General features: G+C 41.6%; 1 non-coding gene across 1 annotated transcript; it reads left to right on the top strand.

The window, feature by feature from the left end:
- Positions 1-228: 228 nt before the first annotated feature.
- Positions 229-304, top strand: trnav-uac (transfer RNA valine (anticodon UAC)). The gene has a single exon. It is a non-coding gene; the product is annotated as a tRNA-Val (tRNA).
- The last annotated feature ends 6,702 nt before the right edge of the window (positions 305-7,006 follow it).

Genomic DNA, 7,006 nt, shown 5'->3' with positions numbered 1-7,006 from the left:
CTGTAGTATTTAGCTAACACAGCTGTTATCTGGCTATTTACCAACTGTAGTATTTAGCTAACACACAGACGTTATCTGGCTATTTACCAACTGTAGTATTTAGCTAACACAGCTGTTATCTGGCTATTTACCAACTGTTGTATCTAGCTAACACACAGCCATTATCTGGCTATTTACCAACTGTAGTAGCTAGCTAAAACACAGCCATTATCTGGCTATTTACCAACTGGTCCCGTGTGGCTCAGTTGGTAGAGCATGGTGTTTACAACGCCAGGGTTGTGGGTTCGATTCCCACGGGGGACCAGTATGGTATGGTATGAAATGTATGCATTCACTACTGTAAGTCGTTCTGGATAACAGCGTCTGCTAAATGACTAAAATGTAGCTAACACACAGCCGGTATCTGTCTATTTACCAACTGTAGTATCTAGCTACAACACACAGCCATTATCTGTCTATTTACCAACTGTAGTATCTAGCTAACACACAGACATTATCTGGCTATTTACCAACTGTAGTATCTAGCTAACACACAGCCATTATCTGGCTATTTACTAACTGTAGTATCTAGCTAACACACAGCCATTATCTGTCTATTTACCAACTGTAGTATCTAGCTAACACACAGCCATTATCTGTCTATTTACCAACTGTAGTATCTAGCTAACACAGCCATTATCTGTCTATTTACCAACTGTAGTATCTAGCTAAAACACAGCCATTATCTGTCTATTTACCAACTGTAGTATCAAGCTAACACAGCCATTATCTGGCTATTTACCAACTGTAGTATCTAGCTAACACACATCCATTATCTGGCTATTTACAAACTGTAGTATCTAGCTAACACACAGCTATTATCTGGCTATTTACCAACTGTAGTATCTAGCTAACACACAGCCATTATCTGGCTATTTACCAACTGTAGTATCTAGCCTCTATGGGCTAGGTGGGACGCTCGCGTTCCACCTACTCAACAGCCAGTGGAATCCCGTGGCGCGATATTCAAATACCTCAAAAATGCAAAAACTTCAATTTTTCAAACATATGACTATTTTACACCATTTTAAAGACAAGACTGTCGTTAATCTAACCACGCTGTCCGATTTCAAAAAGGCTTTACAACGAAAGCAAAACATTAGATTATGTCAGCAGACTACCCAGCCAGAAATAATCAGACACCCATTTTTCAAGCTAGCATATAATGTCACATAAACCCAAACCACAGCTAAATGCAGCACTAACCTTTGATGATCTTCATCAGATGACAATCCTAGGACATTATGTTATACAATACATGCATGTTTTGTTCAATCAAGTTCATATTTATATCAAAAACCAGCTTTTTACATTAGCATGTGACTAGCATGTGACTAGCATTCCGACCGAACACTGCCGGTGAATTTACTAAATTACTCACGATAAACGTTCACAAAAAACATAACAATTATTTTAAGAATTATAGATACAGAACTCCTCTATGCACTCGCTATGTCCGATTTTAAAATAGCTTTTCGGTGAAAGCACATTTTGCAATATTCTAAGTAGATAGCCCGGCATCACAGGGCTAGCTATTTAGACACCCAACAAGTTTAGCACTCACCAAAGTCAGATTTACTATAAGAAAATGTTATTACCTTTGCTGTTCTTCGTCAGAATGCACTCCCAGGACTTCTACTTCAATAACAAATGTTGGTTTGGTCCCAAATAATCCATTGTTATATCCAAATAGCGGCGTTTTGTTCGTGCGTTCAAGACACTATCCGAAGGGTAAAGAAGGGTGACGAGCATGGCGCATTTCGTGACAAAAAAATTCTAAATATTCCATTACCGTTCTTCGAAGCATGTCAACCGCTGTTTAAAATCTATTTTTATGCCATTTTTCTCGTAAAAAAGCGATAATATTCTGACCAGGAAATCGTTTTTTATTACAAAGAGAGTGAAAGTAAAAGCATGCTATCCCCTCATGCACGAGCCTCAGTCTAATGGCCCTCTGATAGAGCACTTGCCAAACGCGCTAATGTGTTTCAGCCTGGGGATGGAATTACATCGTTCAGCTTTTTCCCGCCTTCTGAGAGCCCATGGGAGCCGTAGGAAGTGTCACGTCATGCCAGAGATCCCCTGTATTTGTTAGAGATGATCAAGGAGGGCAAGAAATGGTCAGACAGGCCACTTCCTGTAAGGAATCTTCTCAGGTTTTGGCCTGCCAAATGAGTTCTGTTATACTCACAGACACCATTCAAACAGTTTTAGAAACTTTAGGGTGTTTTCTATCCAAAGCCAATAATTATATGCATATTCTAGTTACTGGGCAGGAGTAGTAACCAGATAAAATCGGGTACATTTTTTATCCGGCCGTGCAAATACTGCCCCCTAGCCCCAACAGGCTAGCTAACACAGAGCCATTATCTGGCTATTTACCAACTGTAGTATCTAGCTTACACACAGCCATTATCTGGCTATTTACCAACTGTAGTATCTAGCTAACACACACAGCTATTATCTGTCTATTTACCAACTGTAGTATCTAGCTAACACACAGACATTATCTGGCTATTTACCAACTGTAGTATCTAGCTAACACACAGACATTATCTGGCTATTTACCAACTGTAGTATCTAGCTAACACACACAGCTATTATCTGTCTATTTACCAACTGTAGTATCTAGCTAACACAGCTGTTATCTGTCTATTTACCAACTGTAGTATCTAGCTAACACACATCCATTATCTGGCTATTTACCAACTGTAGTATCTAGCTAACACACAGCCATTATCTGGCTATTTACCAACTGTAGTATCTAGCTAACACACAGCCATTAACTGGCTATTTACCAACTGTAGTATCTAGCTAACACACAGCCATTATCTGGCTATTTACCAACTGTAGTATCTAGCTAACACACACAGACATTATCTGTCTATTTACCAACTGTAGTATCTAGCTAACACAGCCATTATCTGGCTATTTACCAACTGTAGTATCTAGCTAACACACAGCCATTATCTGGCTATTTACCAACTGTAGTATCTAGCTAACACAGCCATTATCTGGCTATTTACCAACTGTAGTATCTAGCTAAAACACACAGCCATTATCTGTCTCTTTACCAACTGTAGTATCTAGCTAACACAGCCATTATCTGGCTATTTACCAACTGTAGTATCTAGCTAACACAGCCGTTATCTGTCTATTTACCAACTGTAGTAGCTAGCTAAAACACAGCCATTATCTGGCTATTTACCAACTGTAGTATCTAGCTAAAACAAATACCTTATCTGTCTATTTACCAACTGTAGTATCTAGCTAAAACACAGCCATTATCTGGCTATTTACCAACTGTAGTATCTAGCTAAAACAAATACCTTATCTGTCTATTTACTAACTGTAGTATCTAGCTAACACACAGCCATTATCTGGCTATTTACCAACTGTAGTATCTAGCTAACACACAGACATTATCTGGCTATTTACCAACTGTAGTATCTAGCTAACACACACAGCCATTATCTGGCTATTTACCAACTGTGGTAGCTAGCTAAAACACAGCCATTATCTGTCTATTTACCAACTGTAGTACACAGCTGAAGAAGGTAAAAAGGGACAAGTATTGAATGTTAATTAAATGTGGAGGGTCTGGGAGTTCTCTGAAGTTTTAAATGTATTTAAATGTATTTACCATCGATCACCACATTCTTTTGGAAAGATTGGAAACCCAAATTGGTCTACATGGACAAGTTCTGGCCTGGTTTAGATCTTATCTGTCGGAAAGATATCAGTTTGTCTCTGTGAATGGTTTGTCCTCTGACAAATCAATTGTAAATTTCGTTGTTCCTCAAGGTTCCGTTTTAGGACCACTATTGTTTTCACTATATATTTTACCTCTTGGTGATGTCATTCGAAAACATAATGTTAAATTTCACTGCTATGCGGACGACACACAGCTGTACATTTCAATGAAACATGGTGAAGCCCCAAAATTGCCCTCGCTAGAAGCCTGTGTTTCAGACATAAAGAAGTGGATGGCTGCAAACTTTCTACTTTTAAACTCGGACAAAACAGAGATGCTTGTTCTAGGTCCCAAGAAACAAAGAGATCTTCTGTTGAATCTGACAATTAATCTGGATGGTTGTACAGTCGTCTCAAATAAAACTGTGAAGGACCTCGGCGTTACTCTGGACCCTGATCTCTCTTTTGATGAACATATCAAGACTGTTTCAAGGACAGCTTTTTTCCATCTACGTAACATTGCAAAAATCAGAAACTTTCTGTCCAAAAATGACGCAGAAAAATGTATCCATGCTTTTGTTACTTCTAGGCTGGACTACTGCAATGCTCTACTTTCCGGCTACCCGGATAAAGCACTAAATAAACTTCAGTTAGTGCTAAATACGGCTGCTAGAATCCTGACTAGAACCAAAAAATTTGATCATATTACTCCAGTGCTAGCCTCCCTACACTGGCTTCCTGTTAAGGCAAGGGCTGATTTCAAGGTTTTACTGCTAACCTACAAAGCATTACATGGGCTTGCTCCTACCTATCTTTCCGATTTGGTCCTGCCGTACATACCTACACGTACGCTACGGTCACAAGACGCAGGCCTCCTAATTGTCCCTAGAATTTCTAAGCAAACGGCTGGAGGTAGGGCTTTCTCCTATAGAGCTCCATTTTTATGGAATGGTCTGCCTACCAATGTGAGAGACGCAGACTCAGTCTCAACCTTTAAGTCTTTACTGAAGACTTATCTCTTCAGTAGGTCCTATGATTAAGTATAGTCTGGCCCAGGAGTGTGAAGGTGAACGGAAAGGCTGGAGCAACGAACCGCCCTTGCTGTCTCTGCCCCTCTTTCCACTGGGATTCTCTGCCTCTAACCCTTTTACAGGGGCTGAGTCACTGGCTTACTGGTGTTCTTCCATGCCGTCCATGGGAGGGGTGCGTCACTTGAGTGGGTTGAGTCACTGACGTGGTCTTCCTGTCTGGGTTGGCGCCCCCCCTTGGGTTGTGCCATGGCGGAGATCGTTGTGGGCTATACTCGGCCTTGTCTTAGGACGGTAAGTTGGTGGTTGGAGACATCCCTCTAGTGGTGTGGGGGCTGTGCTTTGGCAAAGTGGGTGGGGTTATATCCTGCCTGTTTGGCCCTGTCCAGGGGTATCATCAGATGGGGCCACAGTGTCTTCTGATCCCTCCTGTCTCAGCCTCCAGTATTTATGCTGCAGTAGTTTATGTGTCGGGGGGCTAGGGTCAGTCTGTTACATCTGGAGTATTTCTCTTGTCTTATCCGGTGTCCTGTGTGAATTTAAATATGCTCTCTCTAATTCTCTCTTCCTCTCTTTCTGTCTTTCTCTCGGAGGACCTGAGCCCTAGGACCATGCCTCAGGACTACCTGGTATGATGACTCCTTGCTGTCCCCAGTCCACCTGGCCGTGCTGCTGCTCCAGTTTCAACTGTTCTGCCTGCGGCTATGGAACCCTGACCTGTTCACCGGACGTGCTTGTTGCACCCTCGACAACTACTATGATTATTATTATTTGACCATGCTGGTCATTTATGAACATTTTAACATTTTAACATCTTGACCATGTTCTGTTATAATATCCACCCTGCACAGCCAGAAGAGGACTGGCCACCCCTCATAGCCTGGTTCCTCTCTAGGTTTCTTCCTAGGTTTTTGGCCTTTCTAGGGAGTTTTTCCTAGGGAGTTTTTCCTAGCCACCGTGCTTCTTTCACATGCTTTGCTTGCTGTTTGGGGTTTTAGGCTGGGTTTCTGTACAGCACTTTGAGATATCAGCTGATGTTCGAAGGGCTATATAAAAATAAATTTGAAAATTTGAAATTTGATTTAGCTGAGGTGTATGTAAACTTCCAACTTCAACTGTATATCCCTAACATGTGATACAGAGACAGGAGAAATAATCATGTTCAATGAATATACGTCCCAAATGGCACCCTATTCCCTATATAGTACACTACTATAGACCGGAGCCCTATTCCCTATATAGTACACTACTATAGACCAGAGCCCTATTCCCTATATATAGTACACTACTTTAGACCAGGGCCCCATTCCCTATATAGTGCCCTACTTTAGACCAGAGCCCTATACCCTATATAGTGCACTACTTTGTCCAGAGCCCTATTCTCTATATAGTGCACTACTTTAGACCAGAGCCCTATTCCCTATATAGTGCACTACTTTGTCCAGAGCCCTATTCTCTATATAGTGCACTACTTTAGACCAGAGCCCTATTCTCTACATAGTGCACTACTTTTGTCCAGAGCCCTATTCCCTATATAGTGCATTACTTTGTCCAGAACCCTATTCTCTATATAGTGCACTACTTTTGTCCAGAGCCCTATTCCCTATATAGTGCACTACTTTTGTCCAGAGCCCTACTAGGGCGTTATTTGGGATGCATCCTGTTCCCTGAGCCACAGAGAGATGGGGTTCCATGAGGGATTTCTGCTGTATATCTTCTGACAGCGTTTGGCTTCACTACTGTTGTCCCTTTCCTGAAAGACAGTAATACAAAGCAATCTAAACTCTATAGGAAGCTGCAGTGCACTGAACCTCAGAATGACTCTGGAATCTCTGGAGTTGGTTCTGAATGTGTTGGTCCTGAATGTGTCGGTCCTGAATGTGTTGGTTCTGAATGTGTTGGTTCTGAATGTGTTGGTTCTGAATGTGCTGGTTCTGAATGTGTTGGTTCTGAACGTGTTGCTCCTGAACGTGTAGCTCCTGAACATGCTGGTTCTGAACATGCTGGTTCTGAACGTGTTAGTTCTGAATGTGTTGGTTCTGAATGTGTTGGTTCTGAATGTGTTGGTTCTGAATGTGTTGGTTCTGAATGTGTTGGTTCTGAATGTGTCGGTCCTGAACGTGTTGGTTCTGAATGTGCTGGTTCTGAATGTGTTGGTTCTGAACGTATTGCTCCTGAACGTGTAGCTCCTGAACATGCTGGTTCTGAACATGCTGGTTCTGAATGTGTTAGTTCTGAACGTGTTG

This window comes from Salmo salar, chromosome 07 (genome assembly GCF_965601325.2).
Source record: "Salmo salar chromosome 07, fSalSal1, whole genome shotgun sequence".
Lineage (NCBI taxonomy): Eukaryota > Metazoa > Chordata > Actinopteri > Salmoniformes > Salmonidae > Salmo > Salmo salar.
Note: the sequence above shows the minus strand (reverse complement) of the source record. Positions and strands in the feature narration are given on the sequence as shown.